We start from the raw sequence: 27389 nt of genomic DNA, 5'->3' as shown, positions 1-27389 counted from the left end.
TTTTAAATGTTTTTATTTGTGGAGGGAGGTTGTAAGTGTGTAGGGTGAATACAAGAGAACAGGGTGGTGAGTGGGATTGGGGTGCATGATGGGAAACTCACAAAGAACCAATAAAAAGGAAAAAAAAAAAGAAAAGAAAAAGGAAACTCCCCGTAAATGAGCCAAATGTCATGTAAGGGACCTTCTCTGTAGATGGAAGAACAGTTCATGTCTTTGATAAGATCAGACCCAGGACAGTTCTAAATGCCTGGTGTTCCATTTGGGGTTAGTAGCTGTTAAAGCTTCAGCTCCCCACATCTCAGCCTTGGCATCCTTCAGGTTACCAAGGCATCCACTGTTGCCACCTGCACTTATTCTCAGTTATCCTCAAAACCTGCATCACCAGAAACCAGATAGGAGGCAGCCCTGCACATTTTCCCTTCCAGGGTCGTCACAGTCTAAAAATGTCCTAATGTTAGCTTAGAGAAAATGGAAGTGAAATTTTAAATTGTGATGGAAATTTTTTTACAGTATTGCATTTAAGCAATTCTATTTGTAGCAAATAGAACATTCAGTTGTTGAGAGACACCCAGTTCCTTTATGCATGATTAGCTAATTAAGGGTCTTCTCTATGATCCTCCCTTCCTGCCTTTCCATCCTTCTCATTCTCTGGTTTCTTCTGTTAACCAGCCCTCCCCTCCCATGGGACAGCCACAGGACCGCTCAAACCATTAGTGGAGATTTGAGATTAGCAGCTTGAAAGCTTCCGGACATTTCTCCATGCCGATCCTTGCGGGAAATGAAGTGATTGCTTCATTCTGTGCAGAGCTTCACAAAGCAACGGATGGAGTGTTGTCCATGCACACATCTGAGCACAGGAATTGCTGCTTCCTAGAGACCGCTGCAGACATGTTTACTGCCCTGTTCGCATCCTCTGGTCCTCATTTTAATTTCAGATGTGACTGAGGGAGCTGCTTGCTTCCCATTGTGAACTGTAGAACAGTTCCTCTCTGGTTGGAAACAGCGGTTGATAATTCCCCAACTCTGAATCTCTTGATGGACAGAAGGTGACGACCCATAGATAAACTCTTCCCCTGCCACTGTTAGTAGACACTTCACTTGTGAGAAGTAGGCTGTACTCCTATTTAGAGAACCTGCGAGAGACAGCCCTGTGACCTACAGCGCCATCCTCCATGATGAAGTAGGAGGATGGGGAAAAAGAAAAGGCCAAAGGCATCAAAATTGGCATCTGTAAGAAGTTAATATAGAGCAGGACTGGAGAGAGTCTCACCTTTAGGCTGCATACAAGCCTGTGATCTTTAGATGCTGAATGCCTGGAAGAGGACACATACAAACAATCGGTCTATAAAGGGTAGATGCTCTCCATGCCCAGAGGTTTTGAGACTCAGACCTCCCAATTCTCTGGCCCACTTCAATTCCAGAGAGTGCCATTCTCATCCTCAAAAACCTATCTCTGTTTTTATTGTTGTCCATGTGTCCTTGATCTGACTCTTTGTTCCAAAACGCAAGAACTGAGGGACCTCAGGAGGTGCCTGATCTGTGCCTGTAACAGAATACACAGCAGCTTCTCCCACTTCCCTGACTCACTCTCACCCCTTGCTTACCATGTCTGCTCCTAAACCTTGCTTGGGCAGGGATTTCAAAAGCAACCAGACCATGCAGGCACTGCAAAGGAGAGCTGGACAGAGGCCCGAGGTCACTTTTCACAGAGGCTGACTGAAAGAAGACTTGAATTCAAATCCTAACCCTGCCAAGCTACCTAAAAACACAGACAAGAAACCCTCTCCGAGCCCAGGGACAAAATGACATTTTTACTCACTGGGATTTACAGGAACATTGCCTGCATTGATGGACAGTATCTTTTAGCCTTTAAAGATTAAAGGAACAGAAACTCTAAAACTGGAGACCTGCCTAAGTAAAGCCCATTCCTACGGCTCATCTACCACTAATTAACTCCAAGCGCTTAGTCTCCAAATACTGCTGATACATGAACCTGAGATTCCAACCATTGGATTTTAAAGCATGCATTCAAACTAGAGAGGGACGTGTCTCAGTACAATCCAGCCCAGTTTGTCTACCATCTATTAATAGAGAACACAACAGCCTTGGATACTTCCCTGTTTGTCTTCACCTCACCCCAAAGAACCTGGTTCCTATGAAATCTCACATCCACCTTTCCTCACACCCACCTTTCTAGCCTAGCTACCCAGCCTTGGGCTACCCCAGGACCACTTCTGTCCCAATTCAGCATGGGTCAGCATGGAGTCACTCCACTGCAGACTACACTACAGTGGACCCTGGGGTCAGAACAGCCTGAGCCCCAGCTGAAATGTGCAAATACACAGCAAACCACTCCCAATGCAGGGTTTGTTATTCAGATTCCTGTCCCTCTCCACTCCCCAGCAGCTGAAGATGAGCAAGTGCAGGAGCCCTGCCCACAGCCTTCCTTTACCTCCTCCTCCCCACGTAAATGACCACCAGCCAGCAGGGACTCTCCAAAGTACCAATCTTGGTTGTCTTTTGTTTCTGCTTTTTTTTTTCCAGATATTAACAGATATCCAAGAGAAAGAGTCGTGGTCCTGCTTGGAACCACCTAGATTCCAAGGTTAAATCTCTCAAAGAAAGCGGATGTGTGCAGTATCCACAATCCTCCACCCCTGAGCTGGAAACCACCTCACCCTTGCTCAGCCCAGGGAGGCCACTAGGGGGAGGCTGTGAGACTTGGGCATCGAGGACACAGAAGAAGTCAGAGCCACTGGTTCTTCTGAGGCCCCATCCCCCCACTCCTCCCTCGCCTCACCAGTTCTGGACAGGAGGGAGACAAGAACCATGTGTGGAGTGCAAAGCTTCCCTCCACATACACACCCCATTTTTGCCTGCGATGGTTCCTCAGCCTCTCCACTCCCAACAACAGTCTCCTCCTATCCAAGCACACATTGTGGGACCACCAACCTTCATCTTTGAACACTGCTCCATTGCAAGCAAAATCCTCTTCTTGATACTCTGTCTAGAAACAAGACTCTCCCTCTGGGTGACCCCCTCATGACTCCGCAGGTAGGCAATGTGGCATCTGCTCTCATTGAACTGAGGCAGAGGGGTCAGCACACCTCTGCCCTGCCTCCAGTTCCTACCACGGTGGGCCTGCTACAGCAGACAGGAGAGGCCTGTCCATCCTATGTTGCACTCGACTCTACCCTTCCCAGAAGCATCTAGAGGGGAGGGCAAATCTAACTTTATTTTAGAGAAGAGATGTAAAGTACAAATTACAGAGAAAGTTTTGAGATCCTTTACGGCCTAAGCTTCCACTCCTTTCCCTTAAGATTCTTCCAGAATGTCAAGCCCACTACACTCGTAAGCCCACAGCCTCATTTCAAGAGCCTGAAATGTTGGTGAGGTCCACTGAGTCTCTAGTGGTCCCGTGGAGAATCAGGAGACGAGAATATTGATGGGCTTCCTTCTTCCTCGAGCCTAGCAGAAGTGAGCCTCAAGGTGCTACCCTAACCACGCAGCAGAGCCTCTCCTTAGCTGCTAGGCCAATACCCTTCAAGCACAGGAAGGACACACAGTCTTCAGGCTGCCCAATCCTGGATGGAAAGAGGATTTGCAATCTGGTTCTGATGTGCTGGAGCTCACAGGGCACAGATGCCATGGGAGGACTGGGGTGGGCTCAGCCGTGTGAACCCAGACTTCAGCAAAAGGAAAGGCCAATCGATAGAGAAATAGTATACCCTCAGCTGCACCTTCCCAGGCTCAGAGCACCAGAACAGCAAACCCACTTGTCTCTGTAGCTGGTAGCTCTCCTGTAAGTGGTTCCAGACGGCCTGGTTGCTGTGTACCAAGGCTAAGCGAAGAGAGAAGTGAGTCAGCCCAGCTAAGACAAGGACACGGTGAGACCCTGAAGTGGCTACCTTGGCCAAGCAGCCATGGCTGCCTTTGTTTGTTTGTTTGTTTGTTTGTTTTTGTTTTTGTTTTTGTTTTTCGAGACAGGGTTTCTCTGAATAGCCCTGGCTGTCCTGGAACTCACTTAGTAGACTAGGCTGGCCTCGAACTCAGAAATCCACCTGCATCTGCCTCCCGAATGCTGGGATTAAAGGTGTGCGTCACCACGCCCGGCTCATCACGCCGGGCTCCCCATGGCTGCCTTTTGCAGCATCTGTGGAGTGAGCCCCAGCGGAATTCAGAGGACAGTGAGGACATGCAGTCAGGTTGGAGACAGCCAGTTCTCACCACTTTGCTGAAGTCAGTCTTAATAATCCCTAGAACCAAACAATTCACCTGGATGTTCTTGGGAGCCGACTCCAGTGGCTGTGTCCTACTAAGACCTAGCAGGGCTTTCTGGCTGAGATTATAGGCACCCAGCTCCTGAAAGAGAATGACAAGTGCTGGGATGGGGAACGGGTAGAAGAAAGCACCGGTTGGATTTCTCACTCACAAGGATCACAACTGGACAAGCCCAGAGCTCAGACTCACTCTGCCCAGCCTTGTGAAAGAGCAAAGGCACATGGGAACAAGCTCAGCCCAGGACATCAGGAGTTAAGACAAGTGTCTATCCTGGACATGGTCTCTGGATGGCTCTGGAATACACAATTACCCCTTACTGTACACCAAACAAACAAATAGGAACCAAGCACTTACCACAAACAAAATACGAGCTGACATGGAAGAGACAGAGATGCCAGCAGCGCTCCTAAGAAGAGACTAAGAAAGGCAAGAGGAGAGGTAAAGCTAAAGATTGACTACTGTCTGTTGGGGTGTCATGACAGCTGCACAGGACAATGCAGGTCCTATTACTACCCCAGTCTGTGTCAGGAAACTGAGGCCAATGAGTGGCAGAGCTGAGATTCCAGTCCCATTTCTCATAAGCAGAATCTCCACGTTTATCCCTTGTGCTGTCCTCTTCTGACACTTCTTCCTAAGAAAGAGAGAAGCAGAAAATCAAGTGTTAGAAGGAAGTGTAGAGTAGGTCTGGAGAAACGACCACCAGGACAAGGGACAAATGTCTATCAGTGGTGCAGGGGAGAGACGAAATAAATAGTAACTAGAGCCTGTCGGACTGGGAAGCCGGCTTGGTCAGGTAAATGTTTATAGTGAAAGTGTGAGACCTGCGGTTCATCCCCAGCACCCACGTACAATCCTAGCCAACCAAGAGCATAAGCAAAGACAAGTGGATCTCTGGAGAACACTGGTCAGCCAGTCAAGCCAAATCAGTGAGCTTCAGGTCCAGTCGGAGACCTTGACTTGCAAGGAAGGAAGGAAGGAAGGAAGGAGAGGGGGGGGGGGAGAAAGAGAGAGAGAGGGAAAGAGAGAGAGAGAAAGAAAGAAATTAAATAGTATAATTTTAATTTTTTCAAACCTTATTTTTAATGATGGTTCTTAAACACTTTAATCTCCCTTGTAGCCCGCCACCCACCAGAGGTAGTGGAAAGGGGAGGATAAGGGGAAAGTGGACCTGTCTAGAAAGGTTCCTGGAGCAACACCCATCTGTGTTGTCTGGAAATCGACAGTTCAGTTCACAGGTTAGCAGGCGGCGGCAGCTTGATCCACTCACAAACACCTCACAGATGCACCAGCAGTCCAGTTTGGTAGAGTCGTGTTAGCAACAGTGGTGACACGACCTAGCAGTGACAGCCAGGCCATAGCCTTGGCTCAAGTCAGCAGGAGGGACTAAAAGGAGCACCAGGAAAAAGTTCTCAGCTGTGCCTTTCTCAGGGAAGTGAAGGTCAGCAAAGACGTGAGACCCCGAGGCTTACACAGCTCTCGGGAGTTCCACCCTCGCTCTGCAGCTTGACCCTCTCTTCTCCATGTAAGGCAGATGCTGACTCAGCAGCAGGGATGTCACATTCAGGATCTGAAATCAGAGCAAATGAGGGCCATATGACGCTTGGAGTCTTATTGTTTGTTCAGTTGATACAAATATGTTCAGACTTGAGAGACCAGTTCCCCTTCTGAGTGGATCAAGAAGTGTTTCCAACTTGTTCCTGACTTACAGGTAGCCTGGCTACGAGATAGATGGGCCCATGAGCATAGCCTCAAAATATTTAGAAGAGTTTTGAGGAAGAGCATGGCTTTTTAAGTGACTGCACTGAGCCAAGGACCGTGGTGCATGACTGTAATCCCTAGCACACGGAGGGTTAAGCAGAGGATTGGGAGTTCAAGGCCAGCCTCGGGTACACAGCAAGTTTGAAGGTAGTCTGGGCTACATGAGACAAGGAAACAGAAAAGCAGGAAGAAGAAGAGGACCAGGAGAGGGTTGGGCAGCCATAGCTAAGACTGGAAACTAGACTATGTTCTGGCTGTGAAGGAGAAACCTTTAAGCATAGGCCTCTGAGCAGGTGATGGTGGTGCACGCCTTTAATTCTAGCACTCAGGAAGCAGAGGCAAGCAGATCTCTCTCTGTTCAAGGCTAGCCTGGTCTACAGAGTGGGTTCCAGGACATCCAAGGCTACACAAAGAAACCCTGTCTCAAAAAAAAAAAAAAAAAAAGAAAGCCACTAGAAAGTGGGTGGGTTGAGGTAGACATAGATTGGGGGGAGCAGGTATAAGAGACAGATAGATCTCTAAAATAGTCATCTTTGTCTCTCTAGCACTTTTGTTGTTGTTGTTGTTGTGCTTTGTCCTGATAGAATTTAAGACTTGCTGTCAGTGAAGATGGAAAAAGCAAACTGAAGAGGTGTCATGTTAGGACATGGCAAATAGAAACGATAGATATAAAAGGGTGACCATCTCCATAAGACAGGAGATCCTAAGTAAGATGGCTGTAACCCTTCAGGAAGGCACATGCTAGAGAGTGACTGGGCAGTGACAGGGAGGGAGGAGTGTAGCTGTAGTGGTTGGTCAGTTTCCAGGAAGTCTAGACCAGGAAGATTCCCCTACAGTGGCCCAGGGATGAGCAGTCTCACTGTTAAGGAATGCCTCTCACAGACATTAGCTGCCAGTTTCTCTTAGTTAAAAGAGCACCTGATAAAATTCCACCTGCCTCTGCCTCCCAAGTGCTCAGACCAAAGGTGTGTGTCACCAGCGCCCAGTTGCATCTGGTAACTCTTTCATTGGTTAAACACATTACTGACAGACTCGGAGTTACCAAGTCCTTGTCACATTAAGGAAAGAACTAAAGACTTCCTTTTGGAGTAGTCTGACCAAGAGCGAGCCCAGATTTGAATTCTCCACTTCTCTCCCTGTATCCCGCATCACTCTGTAACATGTGGTTTCTGGCTGTCTAGAATCTGTCTGTTGTATGTCTCTGAATCTATGTCCCTATGACTACCTGACATCTGTCTAATGAGCCTGTCTCTAATAGAGGCCTTTGTTCTATCTTTTATTGAGCAGCACAGAACGCATCACATGGGGAAGGAGTGAGATACTTTTCAAGAAATCTTTAACAGAGTTTCACAAGGGATTAAGTCACTTGCTCCAACAGACCCAGACAACAAACCTGCAAAGGTTATCAAGCAATATCCATAAACATTCATTTATGGTGAACAGTTGTTTCATATGATTGCTTTTTTTAAAAACCAAATAATTATCAGATTATCGTAGCACACATACAAACACACACGTATTGCCCTCTGGGTCAGCAGCGTGGAAGAGTCCATAATTTAAGGTGATAGCTATGCACTAGTTCAGGTTCTAAAAGTCAACCACATGGGAAATCCAAAGCAAGCGAGGTCAGTTGTTACATTATCCTCTTAAAGGCAGGTTAAACAAGCAGTTTGAACACACAGTAGGATAGCAGTCTTAAATCTTAAGTGACCTCAAGGCGTATTATTAATGCTGGCTGTGAGGTGTAGCAAAAAATCCAGGGTCTTGGAGTGAAAGAGTTTCATAATGACTGTATTAGCATAAATTCCAAACTCACTTTATGACAATGCTTCTAAGATGTTGGTAGATATGATCCAGGGACAATTTCTCCATCAAAAAAATGTCTGTCCAGTGAGCAGAAAGGCTTATTTACTATCGAGTCCTTAAATAATAGAGTGTATCAGAGAAAGTCAGGCCAGTGAGAGGCCTGTTCTAGCCACGTCAAGAAGAATGGTTTCTAACAGTCTGAGAAAAGTCATGATCTCGTGAATTAAGACACCAAAAAGAGGAACTCCAAAGGAATGGGAGACTGTTTGCAACAAAATGCCACCTACTTAGTCACAAATGATCTTTCAGAGACATTAGGAGTGAAGCTAAAGAGCCTGGAAGGGCGCGCAGCGGTGGCTGCCGGCAGTTCAAATTTCAGGTCGTCTCTGAGCTTGGAGTGAAGGGCACTCAACCAAGGGCAGAGAGAGAGGAGGGGGATGAAGATGGTATCAGCACAAAAGAAGCTGGGGAGGGCAGAACACACCAAGGTCAGCAGGCAGAAAGAGCTTTGACTCAGTGCCTAGAACACAGCAGGAAATACTGGCAGGTATAATGAGACTCAATCCATGTCTGTCTGATCTAACAGAGAGAATTGGGAACAAACCATAGGACCTAATAGAACAGGAAGTAGGAGACTATCAGACCCTAAGATGATTTAGATTCATCTTACAATCTCTTCTGGATCCTAAGGCTAAGGAGTGAATTCATGGTGCCCAGAAAGTCTGAGCCCATAGACCCAGTCCTGGCTGATCAAATCCCCAAAGAGGAACACAGTAAGCAATGCACAGCCCAATAAGACTCTTCCCAATATGCCCATAGCCATATGCTCAAGGCCTGGAACAGTGTCTGGCATGATGTGATGGTTTGCCACACCACCTCCAGGAGGATCAGTGTGACAGGTTCCACAGACTGAGGCGATTCACCTCAAAAGGGGGAGGCCTCCTGGAACAGGTTGTGGAACTCTTCCCTGGAGAAAAATTACTGAGTCGTAGTTCTCTTGGCAACTTATGTGTTTTATGTTTTCTATTCCTTCTCCTATATACGAGATGTTCCCGATAGCCTAGGCCAAGATCTTAAGCGAGAATAATGAGTATGAAACCATCCCTTGAGATGGAGGCACTAACCATGACCTCATCTCTGGGGAAACCAGTGCTTCACTTTATAAATCATTTACGAGATCATATTGATAGATAAAAACTTTCCCAACAGTAAAATTTCATATGACTACACGTGTGTCATCAGAAGTGGGCTTTGGTATATTGTTTTAGAAAGCTTTCAATAAAAAGAATTAAAATAGTTTAAATTTACGTTTTGAAGATTCACAAAAAGAACAGGTACTAGAAGTTAAATAATAACTGACCATAAAAATGTATTAAGCTGCTCTTGGAATTATGCCGCTAGCCTTGGATGATTTTTGTGCTTTATTGTGCCAAATGACTATGATGGTATCTATCCTATCCGTGACTGCTTCATTGAACACATCTTCTCAGAGTTGTAATAATTGTTTGTTTATGTATAAAAACCCTTGATTGACAGCTGCAAAATACACTCCGATTCAAACTGCCTCTGTGTTTGTTTCTGTTTGTCCCCGCCGAATCCTTACCCACCTAGCCTTCGAGAATCCTCATCCCAGGGACCCCCATACCCGACTGGGGTGGTCTGTGGCAATGGTTAATCTTGGCTATGACCTTAATTGATTGACAGACACTTAGATTAGTAAAGCATACTCCGGTATATGTCTGTGAGCATGTTCCAGAGAGACTCTTCAGAGAAGATCTGCCATGAATGTGGGCAGCACCACCCAATACAAGCTGAGTGTCCAGAAGGAGTAAAAGGTATGATGGTTTTAGTAAAAATGGCCCCATAGGCTCATATATTTGAATGCTTGGTCATCAGGGAGTGGCGCTACTTGAGAAGGATTAGGAGGTGTGGCCTTGTTGGAGGTAGTGTGTCACTGGTGGGGTGAACTTTGGGGTCTCCCTTTCTCTTCCTGCACGGGAATCTGGATGGAAAACTCTCAGCTACTTCTCCAGCATCACCCCTGCCTATCTGCTCCCATGCTTCCTGCCATGATGAAAATGAGCTCAAACCGTAAGCCGGGCCTGGTTAAATGTTTTCTGTATAAGTGCCCCAAGGCCTATGAGAGAGTGTTTGGGAGAGGGTGGAGATGGCCTGAGGAGGACGCTTTTTAGAGCAGTCTGCGAGTGCAGGACCTGGAGACACAGCTTCCTGATACAATGCTACCTCAACTCAGGACCCCCGGGTCCTGAGGTGTAGCTTATTCCCCAGGAATCCCCTAGGGCATCCCCGATTCCTTTATCCATTCTTCAACCGTGGAGTTCTCTCCCTTCTCGCTTTGCAGAAGGTCTGGGCCCCCACTCCCATCCTGCCTCTCCCGGGCCTGCGCAGAGAAGCAAAGGTTCTGCGCCCCCTTCTCCTCGTCCTCCCAACGCCCAGCCACCTTGGCCATTAGCCCTTGCTGATTCCCGCATGACACACAGTGCCAATCACACTCAGGCCCTCCTCCTGCAGCGTGGCCACCGCAGGATCCACATTCCGCTATTCACAGGGGCCGATGACCACATGGACTCCATCCTAGGCCAGACTTTGGGCACTGGCAAAGCCAATCCTGCAGGCCGGCAGAATACAAATGAGCCTCGCCCCTAGGGCTCCAGCACCTTCTTGGAAATCTACAAAGATGTAGATAACCTGATCTACACGTCTGAGTCTTTCCACGGAGACCAAGGTCCGTCCGTGTAAGAGGTTAAGACTCCGGGAGATGAGATCACTCATCTGCCATGGACCCTGTGAACACAGCCGCATGCTTAGCCAGGCCTCTGCTCTCCACTGCTCAGCATCCTCAGAGAGCCCAGTGCTTGGGTGAGACAGGCACCCTTGGGGCCAAACCACTACTCGGAGCATGGTGAACAGGCCGGATACTGCTGGATCCTGCTACCCGGAGGAAAGAGTCCATTTCCACTTCATGGTGGTGACATTAATGAGACAGTCTCCTACCTCCAACCCACACACACCCCACACACACACCTCTTAGGCAGCCAAGGCTGCCAGCAGAGGGTAACAGGAAGCCCAGCTAGACAGAGTGAATCTCTAATTCCTGTGTCTCAGGTCAGGAAATGGGTCCATGAAAACCTCACAGCTATAAAATTGACACATAAGAGCTGGATCTCTGGGGCCGAGTATTTGCCTGGTGCATGTGAGCCCCGAGCTCCATCTCTAGCACCCAAGAAATTGGAAAGGGGAAGGAAAGGAAGAGGATGAGAGGGGAGGGTGGAGGAAGAAAGGAAGGGAAGGAAAAAAAGAATAAGAATAAAACAAGGTTCCATATAAGGCAGCGAATTAGCAGCCCTTCTGGTTCCACTGAATAAAAGAAAAGTAGTCAGGGTAATAAACAATAATCTCTATTCCTAAAAGAGGTAATAACTGAACAATGAACTTAATGATCCAGGTGAGAACCCCCACAAGGAAGCAGGCAGGAGAGCCCATGAACAAGTCCGCAGCACATGGCTAGGGTGTTAAGGCCAAGATCAGCAGGAGGTGCGGCAAAATGTGCCCTCCCCAACACCAGCGATGCCACAGAACAACTAACAGGAGAAGGAGTGAGACCAAGGGCTGGACAAATGGCAGGAGAGAGACAGGGGACTACATGGGCTGTAAAGTGGAACACGCAGAAGCCTGAAGCGGGAATTCTCTGCGGAGCTCGATGAACTGGGAGCAGGAAGAGGGAAGCGCTGAGGCTGCCTATACCACAGGCAGAGAGAAAGAAGGATTAGAGCAAGCTGTGAAGCTGGAGGCTAAAGTGTGACAGGTGCAGCCCCAAACAGAGATGCCCTGCATGCTGGCCTCCAGCTGACTCCGTTGAAGCCTTCAGGAAAAGGTTTCCTATTCACGCAGAGAGAGCAATACTAAAGGAAAATCTGTCTCCTCCCCCCCCCCGCCCCTTCCCACACCCCTTGCCCCTCGCCCCCCACCCCCCAGCCAAGCTCCTAAAACAAGCCCAGGGTTCCAGGAAATCTGCTGCTGGTGAGATTCAGAAAAGCAGGTAATAGGAATGGGTCCCCTCAGACTCCCACTTCCCACTTTCTGATCCATTTAAATGTCTGCCTTATCGCTTGCTGTTGAGCGTCCCCTAGGTTGTAAGTACTTACACATTTAAAAGGGAGGCCAAAGGGGACATGTAAAGGTAAAAATACTTATTAAGTTTTTCAAGCTGTCTGTTCCCATCTGCGGATACACATAAATTGAGTGTGGGTATATGCTTTTGTGCAATTCGGCTCCCAAACGGAGACAGGGGAAATTCAGGCACCTTCCTTGGCCAGCCTGATTTTGCTTGATCATAAATGCAGAGTGTCATGTACCTATGATCTTTATTAACTTACAGATATCATAGAGTCACCCTTCAAGATCAGATGTCCTTTTGATGCAAGAGGAACTTGTAAAAATAAAATTGATGCTATAAAGGATGTACTAATAAACTTGCTTAGCAAATATTAAGTTATCAATTAAAGAAAGAAAGAAAAATGGCTCCAGAAGATGAGGCTGTACTCAAGCCTATAGGACATTTTTTTAATTAGTGATTGATGCAGAGGACCCAGCCCATTGTGGGTGGTACCATCCCCGGGCTGGTGATCCTGGGATCTATAATAAAACAGGCTGAGCAAGCCATGAGGAGCAAGCCAGTAAGCAGCACCCTTCTATAGCTCCTGCATCAGCTCCTGCCTCCAGGTTCCTGGCCTACTTGAATTCCCATCCTGACTTCCTTCAGTGATGAACAGCAATGAGCAAGTGTAAAGCCCAATCAACCCTTAACAAACCCAGAGATGCCTCTGCCTCTGCCTCCCTCTGCCTCTGCCTCCCTGCCTCTGCCTCCCTGCCTCTGCCTCTCTGCCTCTGCCTCTGCCTCTGCCTCTGCCTCTGCCTCTGCCTCTGCCTCTGCCTCTGCCTCTCTGCCTCTGCCTCTCTGCCTCTGCCTCTCTGCCTCTGCCTCTCTGCCTCTGCCTCTGCCTCTGCCTCTGCCTCTGCCTCTGCCTCTGCCTCTGCCTCTGCCTCTCTGCCTCTGCCTCTCTGCCTCTGCCTCTCTGCCTCTGCCTCTGCCTCTGCCTCTCTGCCTCTGCCTCTCTGCCTCTGCCTCTCTGCCTCTGCCTCTCTGCCTCTGCCTCTGCCTCTGCCTCTCTGCCTCTGCCTCTCTGCCTCTGCCTCTCTGCCTCTGCCTCTCTGCCTCTCTGCCTCTGCCTCTCTGCCTCTGCCTCTGCCTCTGCCTCTGCCTCTGCCTCTGCCTCTGCCTCTGCCTCTGCCTCTGCCTCTGCCTCTGCCTCTCTGCCTCTGCCTCTCTGCCTCTGCCTCTCTGCCTCTCTGCCTCTGCCTCTGCCTCTGCCTCTGCCTCTGCCTCTGCCTCTGCCTCTCTGCCTCTGCCTCTCTGCCTCTGCCTCTCTGCCTCTGCCTCTCTGCCTCTGCCTCTGCCTCTGCCTCTGCCTCTGCCTCTGCCTCTGCCTCTCTGCCTCTGCCTCTCTGCCTCTGCCTCTCTCTCTCTCTGCCTCTGCCTCTCTGCCTCTGCCTCTCTGCCTCTGCCTCTCTGCCTCTCTGCCTCTCTGCCTCTCTGCCTCTCTGCCTCTCTGCCTCTCTGCCTCTCTGCCTCTCTGCCTCTCTGCCTCTCTGCCTCTCTGCCTCTCTGCCTCTCTGCCTCTCTGCCTCTCTGCCTCTCTGCCTCTGCCTCTGCCTCTGCCTCTCTGCTTCTCTGCCTCTGCCTCTGCCTCTGCCTCTGCCTCTCTGCCTCTGCCTCTCTGCCTCTCTGCCTCTCTGCCTCTCTGGGTACACTGATTCTTTTTAAACTCACTAATCTTGGAACCTAGAGCCCTTGAAGACTCATAGTTAAAATGAATGAATTTGGTTCAATTCCCAGCACCCACACTTTAGATAGAGGTTCCCAGTTTCTTCATGGGTTGTATTTATGGTTAATGTTTATTTTGGTAGTAAAAAGAACTTGAATTTCAAAAACCGTTGTTTCTTAAAACTCAGAATCTTAGCAAAGTTAAGTTACCTTAGTTAAAATCCTAATCTTATGGGAGCTTCTTGTTTATTATAAACTGTTTTAAAAAAACAATGGCAATTAAAATATAAAAGTTAATAAACATTCACCTTATAAGTGATTAAATGTCTTTGATATGCCTAGAACTGTACTTATAGTCATATCTAATATAAATGTTATCTATTGATAGAGACAAGATTGGAGGAAGAGGACAGTTTATCTCTCTCACAATACAGACTTCTGTAAAAATAAAACCTGGTTATGGAAAATGGATTAAATGCACACACCCTGATCCTGCATGGCACTGCATCCTGGTCCTGCATGGCACTGCATCCTGTCTCAAGTATATCTAAGCTCACCACACAACTAGCATGGACCTCCACAGCAGTCTAGTTGGCCATTCCTTTATCCAGGCCTTCCATTCTCCCCCTCTTAGTAAACCTAATCCCAATGTTGAGAGATCAATATACCTAATTCTATACATCCCAGGGCAATTTCCAATAAAGATAATACAGAGGCTCTGCCATATGACCAGCTGAACTACGGACATTCATTCAAACACTAAGTTACAGGTGTCATCATTTGGCTCCATCACACAAGGAAAACTGCCCTGGAAATAGGGGCCTATACCAAATAACTCACTTTAGTCCCATTCCCTGCCTCCCTTACAACACAAGACTTCTGAGTTTTCGAACAAATATGTGCATGCTTATAACTAACTGAACAAGGTACCTGTACCCTTGGCTTTATCTCATCCACTGTTCCCTCATCACCCCCAAAACCCCAGTCTAAGAAAGATGTCTAGCTTGTCTCTGGGCATCCTTTCAGGTCTCAGAACAGGAATAGCTGGACTGGGGACTTCTTGACATCAGTAACTTCTCTGCCTCACCTCACCGGCTTTCAGAAAGCCTTAAAGAAATGTCAGATCAGCTCAACCCCACTCAGGATCAACTGGATTCTTTGGTCAAAGAGGGCTAGACCTCCACACTCCTGGCCCTGGAGGGATCTGCATGGTCCTCCATGAGCAGAGCTGCTTCTATACCAACAGATCAAAACTGGTTGAGACGGAAACAGAGACTTAGGACCCGACACCGAATTGGGCAACGAGCCCCCTCCTGTGGGTGGGCCCTGAGTTCTCCCCCACTGGAGCTCCTCCCAGGGCTCACCCCTTTGCTCCTGGTTATCCTCAGAGTCAGGGCTTTTACCGTATTTACAGTTTTAGCGTATTTACAATTTTACTGTGTCTTTTAAACTTTTTGGCAGAAGTTCCTCCTGAGTCACGTTCCCACACTATCCAGTCCACCATACAAGATGAAGTAAAGACGATGTTTCTTTCACAGTCCTTCCATCCCAGGAACCAAAAATAATGCCCCATACACATCCACCAGCAGGAAGCAGCCAGATCCAACATGGTGCTCCCTACACTTCATAAAGGAAACGTCCTTCCAATTCGAGGGCCCTAAAATCGGCCTATGGTTCTAGTAAGTCTGCTACTGGGGAAATTTCGGAAACTTTCTAACCTGTCTGGCTTATCTTCCACCCTATAGTTTGGAAAAGCAGTTTATCCACAACAGTTTCTGGGTCTGGCAAAGCTATGGTCCTTTCCCATCCCCACTCAATAACAAAATCTCCTCCCAGTCTCTAGACTGTGAGCTCTCCTGCCCCACCCCCCACACTGTGCCTCTCCCTCTCCAGACCCTGGAACTCTGCTCTTGCCACTGAGGTCAATCTGAGCTTTCAATCTTCTTCTCCATCCTCTCTGCCCACTTTAATTCTTACAGACCCCATGAAAAGCTAGCTGGGGAGGGACCAGCTATGATGACTGGAGACACCATGAGCAGGGAGATGCTGGATCAGTACAGGCAGGTGCATGTAAGGTTGCCCCTGACTCCCCAGGGAAACCAGGAGGTGAGCGTCACTTACTGGTCTAGTGAACAAAGCAGAGACTGAGAGAGAAACTGCTGAACCCAGTCCAGGGACAGAAACTTGATCAAAAGGCCGTTTGTTTAAACCCTACCAGGAAACTGGATACCCATAAATCAGGTTTCATAGGTTTGGCCTGGATTACAAACTCTCCCTCTTCCACTCGCACAGTTTGATACGTGTAGTACACAGTTTTGACAGGTATCAAAGCAATCCGTTCCATCAAGGAAGCAACTCGGACTGTCCTGTCATCAGAGTTCTTATCTAGTGTACTTTTATTTTACTTTTTTTAAAAATCTTCACTCTTGCATGAATCTCTTAAGAGAGACTAGAATGATGTTTGGTTCGGATACTGCTTTGGTAGGCTTCATGGTTATGCAGTTTTCTTCTGAACCTACTCTAAGTGTGTGCTCTGCTGGTCATGCTATGCACAATTCATAACACATTTTCTGCTTCTCTGACCTCTTCTTTACCAGCCCCTCTTCTTTTGACTCAACGTGGCTTCCAAACGCTTTAATAGTAACCCTTGAACTTTGGATTCTAACAATATCGCCACTTTCTTCTTCCACCTGCTTTCCTCAGTTTGATTATTTTTCTCAGCTGATTAGTACCTATCATTAGCCTATCCATTCCAGCCTTAGTAACTATAGTGCCAAGGAAGTGAACCTCAAAAGACCAGACAGGAGCTGATCTGATGCAATCAAGCCACCAACACCCAGGACGATTTTAGTGGAGAGGAGCCCCGAGCATCTGTCAGGGCAAGGTTTTATAGAAAGCAGCAAGCAGGGAATGAGTGTTTCTAGCCCAACAAGCCTCTGATTGGAGAGCTCCTGAGCCATTAGCATAATTGGCTGGTGCTGGGAGTCAAAGCATAGACTTAACTTCGGCTTCCCTCTGCATTGGTGGGTGTTAGGCAGGGGGCAGGCTTGTTGGATTAACCTGGAAATGCTGGATTTGTTGGGGGAGATGAACCAAGAGATTTAGGTCTTGTTGGAGTTAGCCTAGAAACTAGAGCTAAGCTTGGGTTTTGCTGGGAGGTAACTTGGAAACTGACGCTAGATACTGGCCTGTTAGTTTACCTGAGTTCACACTTAAGTCAGGTTCTCTGAGATGGAGTTTGAACCCAGAAACTCTCTCATAGCAAGTGTCTTAGTACACACCATACAACCCTTGTTCCTTTGCTCCTGGTAGTTATTGGAGCTAAAGGAACAACCGCCTAACCAGCTACTACACTATTTCATGACAAGCCTAAGCAGCAATTCAGTTGCCACTGCAGTTAAGATTTTACTCTTGGAGTGATGTTGGGAACTGTACCTACCCCCTAAGCATGTGACCTGAGAGGGTTTAGCTGATAAAGTGGAGAGGAACCATCTCTGCCACACTATAAATTAATTATACTTGAACACTGCAAATTGAACTGAAAGAATATGGAAAATTAAAAAAAACAACAACAACAACAACAACAAAAAGGCCAGGCAGTGGTGGTGCATGCCTTTAATCCCAGCACTCATGAGAGAGCGGCAGGAGGATCTCTCAGTTCAAGGCCTGGTCTACATAGTGAGCTCCAAGACAACCAGAGCTACATTGAAATGCCCTGTCTGGATAAATAAATAATCAACCAGAAAGATGGCTTGGTGGGAAAAGCCAAGTGGCTCTTACCACCACGCCTAGTGGCCTGAGTTCCTTTTGTGTAGAGGACTCACATTCAGTTTCCAGTGCCCACAAGATGACTTGGAACTGTTCAGATCCGGGTGGAAGCCAAGAAAACTCACTCACTTCAGATACCAAAGCTTAAAGATGAAAGCTTTGTTTTCTGAGCACTCAGGGAGGCAGCCAGTTCAGCATCTGAACCTTGTCCCCGAATATTAGACAAGATTTTTATAATATGGGAACATAAAGCAAGGGGGACAGGGCTGGGTTGTTGCATTGACCAATTAACGTTGGTGACTGGGCCTTATCTGGGTCACCTGGTTTCAGGGCCCTTGAGTCAGCTTTTGCAGTGAGTTGGGTCCCCTCATGGACTTTGACCTGGAATCTAGAATGATAAAGGAACAAAGGAGTGGGCAAGCTGCAGGTAGTCAGTTAAGTCTAGAGGAGGCAGCACATTCATGACTCATGTGCCTTAGTTTAGGCAACCGGATAAAGCATCTTCCCTCTGTACATCCTTTACCGGTTAACAGACAGACATAAAACAAATGAAGACGCGGCATAGGAGTTGATTCTGGGTCCTGGGAACATGAACTCAGTTTTGATCTTAGTGGAACTTATCCCCTAGATGGCTGGACTCAGGAAACCCCTCCTAACAATAGCCATCTGTAGCTCCAGTTCCAGGAGACCTGACGCCCTCTTCTGGTTCCTTGGGCACCAAGCATGCATCCGGCACACACACATACATGCCGATAAAATCATGCACATAAAACAAAAATAAGAGATCTTCCTTAAAAATAAATAGATATAGGTGAACCTTTAAAAGTAAAAAAAAAAAAAAAAGATTTATCCTAATGCTGAGTTTGTATGTTGTTTGTATTAGACATAGGAAATTTTTCTATTATATACATATATATATATAAGCCAGACAGTGGTGGCACACATCTTTAATCCCAGAACTCAGGACAGCCTGATCTACAGAGTTAAGTTCCAGGACAGCCAAGGCTACACAGAGAAACCCTATCTCAAAAAACAAAAAACAAAAAACAAAAACAAAACAAAACAAAAAAACAAAACAAAACAAAAAAAACCACACACACAAACAAAAAACTCTTGCTGCCCCTAGAGACGCTGCAGGTGTGGCTGCTGTGTCTCGTTGTGCCAGTAGGTGGCAGAAAGGAGCGAGGCTAGGTCTATGCTCGCTGTTCTGACCTATGAACAGCTGAATGATTCGTAGTCAAAACTCCCCGAAAAGGAGGAGCCTGTGACGACTCCTCTCACCAGGCTGGGCGCAACCAGGCTGGGCACAGGTCCAGATGGGCTCCCAGGATGGGGAGCAAGCTGGAGGGAGAACAGATAAACCCCACCTGGGGCAATGAGCCAGAGACTAGAAAAACCCTGCTTGGAACTGCAAGCTCCAGGCAGGAATGAGTCAAAGACAGACAACTCCCAAATGGGGCCAAATGGGGACAGGAGCGAGCCTGAGACAACACCGGTCCAACCCCATGGGACCCAAAAAGGGAGCTAGCCTGAGATGACCACCAGTCTTGTACGGCGCAAGCCTGGGGCAGGCGGACCATGCCAGAGATGACCCCTACCGAATAATATAATTGGCTTTGAATTGCACAGGTGGGACATAGCGCTCCGGAGCACACTCCTGAAATGACCCCAAACACTCAGAGACCTCAGGAGCCACTTAGAGGAGCAAACAAGTGGTGGAGAAATGCAAGAGAACGAGAAACAGAAGGATGTGGGCACAATGAAGAGAGATAGAACTGGAGACTCAAGGGTAACAAGGAACAGCCTGATGCGAGTACCCAGTGGTGCCACCTGGGATCATGGTAGGGTCCCTGGCCTGAACTGACACTGGAGACCACTTCTGGGTCCATGGCCCTGCAGCAGCAGGGATTTGTTACTACCAAAGTCCAGGCAGACATCTCTGTTCTGGGCTGCCACTCAAGGACATGTTTATGTCAGAGGGCTGTGCAAAAGTGGCCCTACCCTTGCCTGGGCATTGTGGGAGAGCTGGCTCTGGGGGCATGCGAGCAGAGGAGCAGACAGTGCCCCTATGGCAGCACTAAGGAGAGCAGGCTGGGAACCTCGCCTGAACAGTACAGTAGAACTTGCCTTGCATATGGGGATTGCGGGTGAACAGGCCTCAAGGACCTTGGGGGGGGGGGGGGGGGAGCGCGGAGCTGGCTCTGCCCCTTGCGGACTGCATAACTGGATAAGGCCCTAGTGGTTTGGGCTGCGGGTGAGCTGACAGCCTAGCCAGCTCAGATGCCTCTCAGGCTCAGATCCAGGACTTTGAATTGGTTCACCCCAACATCATCCACCACATTGATAAACTGCTAGAGTGCTTGAAGGAGTCGGTCCTACAGATCCAAAGCTACAGGATCTCCATGACACAGGGCAACCACAGGATATCTGAGAGGAGTCCCAGTGAAGCTCCCATATTGAGAGTGTAGCAGACGCCAGAGGCCTTGCACCAGACCAAAGACTCATTGCAATGAACGTTTACAAGCAAAGACATGTGGACAAAAGGGAATACTGTGTGACACACTGCTACACACTACAGCTTCCACAGTGAGAATATTTTTCCTTCTGTGGGTCGGGAAGTTGCAAGGCTGGAGAGGGTAGGAAGGATAAGGGAAATGAGTGGGTCTGAGGTGCATGATGGAAAATTCTCAAAGAACTAATAGAAAGTCTTTAAAAGTATTCCTACCTAAGGCATTCCTTTCAAGTTACAAAATTATCATAAAACCTTATTGGACAAACGTTTTAAATCTATTTAAAAGTTGGCTTATTGTCTGGAAATTTCATTGTGTCTGTGATCTTCAGTCTTTTATACTGGTGATATAAAAATGGTATAATAATTGTCTGAGTTAACTAAAGATTTTTTTCTTTTTATATTCTTAGCCTAAAATATTCCCATCACTTTTTTTAAATCTGTGATCTGCCCCTTCAGGAAAACATTCATTATCTCCTTATAAAATAAGTACAGAATGTTCTATAAAAACTAAATTTAAGGGCTGGAGAGATGGCTCAGGGGTTAAGAGAGCTGGCTATTGCTCCAGAAGTCCTGAGTTCAATTCCCACCAAACACATGGTGGCTCACAACCATCTGTAATGGGATCTGATTTCCTTTTCTGGGTGTGTGTGAAGATAGTTCACTCATATACAAATAAATACTTTTTTAAACTAATTTTAAAAATTACATGACCCACTTTTATTAAAGAAAGATAAATGTGATTATAATGGATGTTTTATACATATTAGCTAAAAATTCAAAATTGTTTATAAAGTCTTTTCACAGTAAACGCCCAGAAGATAAAGAAAAGTAGGTGGTTTAGTTAATTGGAAAAAGGTCTCATCCAAGACTCCTTCCAGCCTAGAGAAAAGGGACGGGACACAGGCACACACACAGGCGTGTGTGTATGTGTGTGTGTGTGTGTGTGTGTGTGGTGTGTCACAGTAAGCTGACTGTAAAGGTTGCGTTATGTATGTAGGCATATATATGATATTTAATTGATATTTATTTTTTAAGGCTAAAAATTCCAGAGAGAAGGAGCAAGATGCTCCACAGGAGGGGTTGGAAGGAAGAAGGGAGAGGAGGAAATGATGTAATTACATTTTAATATTTAAAAAATTTTAAAACTTAGGGCTAGAGACATGGTTCAGTGGTTATGACCACTGGCTGCTCTTCCAGAGGTCCTGAGTTCAATTCCCAGCAACCACATGGTGGCTCACAACCATCTGTAATGAGATCCAATGTCCTCTTCTGGTGTGTCTGAAGACAGCTACAGTGTACTCACATACATAAAATAAATAAATCTTTTTTAAAAAAATTTAAATTCTAATTTTAAGTAGGAAAAAACCCTTATTTTTAATTTTCCAAATGGTAGTGCTGGGCATGATGGTGCACGCCTTTGATCTCAGCATTCTCAGGGCAGAGGCAGGTAGATCTCCATGAGTTTGAGCCCAGCCTGGTCTACAAAGTGAATTCTAAGACACCCAGAGCTACAGAGTGAGACCCTGTCAAAAAAAAAAAATCCAAAAGAACTCCATCTGGGTGGTACTTCTATTTCAAATTCAAATATTTAAAGTTTTTTAAAAATATTATTTATTTAATGTGTATGAGGACACTGTAGCTGCCTTCAGACACATCAGAAGAGGGCATCAGATTCCATTGCAGATGGTTGTGAGCCACCATTTGGTTGCTGGGAATTGAACTCAGGACCTCTGGAAGAGCAGTCAGTGCTTTTAACTGCTGAGCCATCTCTCTTGCCCATATTTAAAGTTTTAAACAAAGACTTTCCTAATAAGGGAAAATATGAATTGGGTCCAACCAGTTGTATCACTATGTTACTGTGATATTAAGCTACAACTAAATTAAATGTTCTAAGAAGTCCCACAATATTCCCAAACTTCTAACAGACTTACAGTAACTACCTCCATGGGTTAACTCTTCCTAACCAACTTTAAAATACCTTCTTCTAGGGCTGGAAAGGTGGCTCAGTGGTTAAGGGCAGTGACTGCTCTTCCAGAGGTTCTGAGGTCAATTCCTAGCAACCATGTGGTAGCTCACAACCATCTGTAATGGGACCTGATGCCTGTGTGTCTAACAACAATGACTGAGTGACCACGTATATAAAATAAATAAGCTTAAAAGAAGATAAGTGCTTTTTCCTTCATCTGCTACTTTGATTTATTTAGGCCATACTGTGTTCTTGCTTATTTTAAGTGTCACCCTCCTATTACATGTGACATGCAATGTTATTTCATATACAGAGGACACAAGATAAAAACCAGACCCAATCACAATGACTCAGCCTTGGCTTGATCCGTGGGTTCCTCCCTTAATGAGGTGCCCACTGGTTCTCTCCACTGATGACTGATTCCCGGCCTGTTCGGCCTCATCTGTCTGAGATCCTGGGATTAAGTTTCCCTGGCAGAAGAGAACATGAGATGCTCTTTGCCACACACACACACACACACACACACACACACACACACACACACACACACACACACAAACTGTGGTGTTTGGCCAGCAGGGGAACTAGAAAGTTCCCAGAATGAAAGCTACCCGGGTCCTGAGAACTTAGGTGATGGACATCAGCAACTGCAGAGAGCAGTGCAGGTCCGCAGCCGAGACTCTCGCAGACTGTCTCAGCTACTTAAAATAGTCAATCATTGTCCATGCCATTGTGTGACATCACAGCCCTGTGACAGGAACTCCGGTGCCAGAAGAGTCCTCTGCAGTTTGCCTCAGATGACTGAAAACCAATAAAATATCTGAAACTTCTCTCCCGATGACTCCTCAACCAATCAGAGAAGCGAAGTTCACCCAGATGCTCCGAGACACCCTGCTCTGAGGGGCAGTTCTTTCAAGGCAGCGTATCTAGATTATTCGTGAGAGCCTGTTTACTCTCCCGGGACGAAACCATTCTTTTATGTGCCAGGCTCACTTTAGCAGTCTCCCTACGCCTTTCACCATCAGGGGTGTCCTAAACATTTTCCTTTTGATCCTTCTATTCCCTTCTGAATTATAACATTTCAACACCCCATTGCTTATGACCTGGCCAATTAAGCTATTTCCCTCCTAAATATCACCCACCATTGCTTGCTATGTGCCTCCAACTAGATGAAGAAGTCACATTCAGCCAGCATTTGGGAAAACATATAGAAGCAGCCTTTCCAATCTTCTGCCAGCCAATGGTTATTGGCCTAGGAGACTTAGAACAGCATCGAACTTGTCCAGTCACAAATTGGGCACAAGTGAGACTTCGCTCACCCCTGGATGCTTACTGTGCAAATATTTAACCTGGGTAAAATGACAAATTCCTTCCTGTATATACAGTAAAGAGGCTCTGGATGGAAAAACAAACCCACCTGACTGCCAGCCCTGGCCAATCCATCTTTTTAGGGGAGACATCATCAATTATTTGGAATTAACCACAGAACATCTTTAGCAGCCCCACTGGAAAAGCATCTTTACTCTCTGATGCCTCCCAACAGCCTTCTATAACCTAGCTTATAACTACTGAGTTATCAAAAATATCCTGAAGGGGCTAGAGAGGTGACTCAGTGGTTAAGGGCACTGATTGCTCTTGAGGAGGTACCTGGGTTCAAATCCCAGCACTCACATGGCAGCTCAAAACTCTAACTCCAAGATTTGACACTCTGACACAGACATACATGCAGGCAAAAAAAAAAAAAAAATGCACATAAAATAAAGGTAAATAAATTTTTTAAAGTTCCTTAAGGAGCAAAAACACTTAAATCGTGGTCTTAAGAGCACCCCTTCTTCTGATAAAGACTGTTCTTTGACTCCTCTTTGCTTCCATTCCATTATTCCCAATAAACAAACAGTTCATCTCTCCCAGAACTCAACAAACCCAGTTCCAACACTCTTACGACATGTGGACAATATCCGTCTGATACGTAAACCCAGAGACCAGCACCTGACTATGGGGGACTGACCCAGTGACACCCCAGCACCTGACTATGGGGGGACTGACCCAGTGACACCCCAGCTCAACAGGAGCAGACTGATGTTGATGCCCATCAGTGATGGACTCCCATCTCATTTCTATTAAAGCCATCCTCTGTTTCTTTTCTTATAATGGCAAGGGTTGGGCCTATTTAGGACACTGCTCCAACCACAGCCCCCTGTTGTGTGTGCCCATTCCCCAACACCCACCTCTGATACTGCTACAAAAAGCTGACAGACAGAATCCTCCCCACCTCCACTACCCAGAAACCAGATACAACCTGACAACATACATAGGTCACATATTAACTAAGCCTGCTTCCTCGTGATGTCTGGGTTCTTCCCTCTACTTTGTCTGATTGAACTGAACGTCCCTCTTGCTTTGGACCCCCATTGTACTCTCTGGGACGTTAATAACCCTCTTAGTAAAGCTCCCGTGTGAAGGGTTATCTTGTCTCCACACCTCTCTCAAACCTCTTTCCCTCTCCCTTCTCTGACACCCGACTGGAGTCAGGGTTAGTCCTTTTCTGATGTACCCTCACAGACCTACTTCAAGGTGTGTCTTTCTTAGTTGATTCTAGATCCTAGCAAGATGGAATCTAGGCCATGATATTAGCCACCAATGGAATGCAAACCAAGACAAACATAGAGACCATTTCACTCAAGTCAGAATGGCCTTCACTAAGGAAATGGCAAGTGCTGTTGAGAATGGGGAGGGTGTGGGGGGCACTTCCACAGTGCACAGTGGGTAGGAACATAAACTAGCCCTCCCATAGTGGAAATCAGGAGGTGATATTTCCTTAAACTAAAGAGAGAGCACTCCTGCACAGATGGCAGTTAGACCGACCGTAGCTGAGTGGTCAGCCCGAGGACTCGGTGTCAGTAAGTCACAAAGACAGTAAGCACACCCATGTCTGCGACATCACTACAGCCAAGTTATGGACCATCAGCCAAGGGGTAGATAAAGAAAATGCAGTGCGTGTGCACAGTGGAATTACACTTGGTTGCAAAGAATGAAATATTTGCAGGAAAGAGAGGATGTGGCTGCATTTCTGTTTAAGTGAACTGAACTGGTCTCAGAAAAAAAATCGTGTTTTCTTTTTCCTTTTCTTTTTCTTTTTTCAGTTTCTCAGGACAGGTCTCTGTGTAGTGCTGGTTATCCTGGAACTCAATTTTGAGTTGAGGCTGGCCTCAAATTCAGATTTCCCTCTGCCTCTTCGTCCCAAGTGCTGGGATCAATGGGAGCCACCACACCCAGCTCTACTATCTTTTCTTTCATTTGAGGACCCTAGATTTTCATACAGACACATAAAATCGTACATGTATACATAAAAATGAAGTAGGGACAGAAGAGCCCAGGAGAAAATGGGGCAGCAGAATGTGGAGAGGGGAGGAAAGACAGGCGGCAACAAATGGGCTAACGTGGTCAGAGTACAGTATTTAGAATACTTGTAAGAAAATACCTTTGCGGGGCTGGTGAGATGGCTCAGTGGGTAAGAGCACCCGACTGTTCTTCCAAAGGTCCGAAGTTCAAATCCCAGCAACCACATGGTGGCTCACAACCACCCATAACGAGATCTGATGCCCTCTTCTGGTGCGTCTGAAGACATCTACAGTGTACTTACATATAATAAATAAATAAATAAATAAATAAATAAATAAATAAATAAATCTTTAAAAAAAAAAAAAAGAAAAGAAAATACCTTTGCAAAAGCCAGCACTGTGAGTGATGATCCACACCAATAAACAGTCTGTGATCCAATGGGTCAGGTGGTGCAAACCTGTAGCCTGAGCTACTGGGGTGGCCAAGGCAGGAGGACTACGAGTTCACAGCTGGCATGGGTAATTTAGTAAGGCACTGTCTCAAAATTAAGTCAGGGATGGGAGGTGGGCTCTGAAGGCAGGAAACCTGGGGCTACAACTCAGTGGTAAGACATCTAAGAACCACAACAAACAAAAAAGGAAATGGTATGAGACTGCAGTCTGGCCTGCTGGACAGCACCAGGGCTGTACTCAAGAGATACCTGCTCTCACCCTCATCAATCAGACTGTTGAAACAATACACTCCACAAAATTGGAATCTCCCAATGGCCCAGGCTGGGGATGGAGGGGCAAGGCCTGAGGGCAATTGGAAGAGGAGATGGTCTCCCAGGAAAGATTTGTCCGACATCCTTTCAGGAGAGGCTGGACTGAGACAAGAGTAGTGGGTGAGCTGTACAGGATTGACCCTCTAATTCTGCTGCCTGGACCTTACCCTCCTGTAGGATGCTGAAGAAGGACTGGTGGGAGCTTGCTAAATAGAGTTCTTTGTTCTTCTCCCTAGTGTGGCCTCACTGAATAAAGCTACTTTTCTGCCTTTCACTATTCATCTGCTTTGTCTAATTGGCTTACCGAAGGTTAGTGGGCCAGCCTGACTTGTTAGAGCCCCCAAGCTTATTACAGCTCCTACATCCTGACACTCAGCAGACCAAGGAAATTTTCCCCACCAGCAATCTCTGAGCTCTTTGATGGTGCCAGATACTGGGCAGTGCATATTTATTTTTATGTGTGTGGGTGCTTTGCCTGCATGTATGTTTGTGTACCACTTGTGTGCCTGGTGCCTGGGGAGACAAGAAAAGGGCACCAGATCCCATAAAACTGGAGATACAGACAGTTGTGAGCTGCCACATGGGTGCTGGGACCCAAGCCAGGGTCCTCTAGCAGAGTGTCATGGGGGGATTTCTGAAGTAAGCATTCTACACCCATGAAGGAAGAAGGAAAGAGATGTCGGGTGGGCCAAAGACAGGACAGTTCCAGGAAGGCCTGGGTCACGGCTCCGTTTGCGTTCTCTTGATTTATTGCTGTAAAACTACAAGGTGAGGAGGCCGGGCGAGCCAGTGGGACTTTCAGATGCTTACGTGGCAGTCCGCAGGTTGCTAAGGGCAACGACCCGTGATCTCAGCCATTTCTCCAGGTCATTCTGTTCCAGGTATCGGGTGAAGTCATCTTGGCAACAGGCAGTGCAAACAGTGCTTTTTAAGTAAGTCACTAAATAAATCAATGAATCAGCGTCTAACGATTGGTCTTTTCCACCTCATTCCACTTTAAGAGCAGCCAGTTGGCTAAGCCATCTTGCCAACCTTATTGATTTTGTGTGACAGGAACTATGTAGCTCTGGCTAACCTAGAACTCACAGAAATCAGCCCGCCTCAGCCTCCCAGACTGGGCAGTTGATATCAAGACGCTTCCTTCACTGGGCACCAGGCCCACTCTGACCCCTCCCCCACCACGGAGCATCACGAAGCAAGCGAGGGTTCTGAGCAACAACAAAAAGGATTGCACTAGTGCCTCCTTGCTTCCCACTTGGCAAGGTGTGCCAGAGGGGCCGTGGGCTCTCTGCGGTGTGGGCTCTTGGGGTTATGGGCTCTCGGAGGGCGGGGGCGGGGGGGGGGGATG

The 27389-nt window shown here is 46.9% G+C and overlaps 1 long non-coding RNA gene and 1 other non-coding gene across 2 annotated transcripts; one reads left to right on the top strand and one right to left on the bottom strand.

The window, feature by feature from the left end:
* Gm46455 lies at window positions 1-25448 on the bottom strand. Its single transcript, XR_001781265.2, has 5 exons — window positions 25418-25448; window positions 5450-5848; window positions 4276-4912; window positions 1271-1313; window positions 1-1133 (listed from the first exon to the last, which is right to left on the bottom strand). It is a non-coding gene; the product is annotated as a predicted gene, 46455 (long non-coding RNA).
* On the top strand, window positions 18574-18703 carry Gm23596. Its single transcript, XR_003951288.1, has one exon. It is a non-coding gene; the product is annotated as a small nucleolar RNA SNORA17 (small nucleolar RNA).
* Window positions 25449-27389: the final 1941 nt, after the last annotated feature.

This window comes from Mus musculus, chromosome 14, assembly GCF_000001635.26.
Source record: "Mus musculus strain C57BL/6J chromosome 14, GRCm38.p6 C57BL/6J".
Taxonomy (NCBI): Eukaryota; Metazoa; Chordata; class Mammalia; order Rodentia; family Muridae; genus Mus; species Mus musculus.
This window is presented reverse-complemented; position numbering and strand designations above follow the sequence as displayed.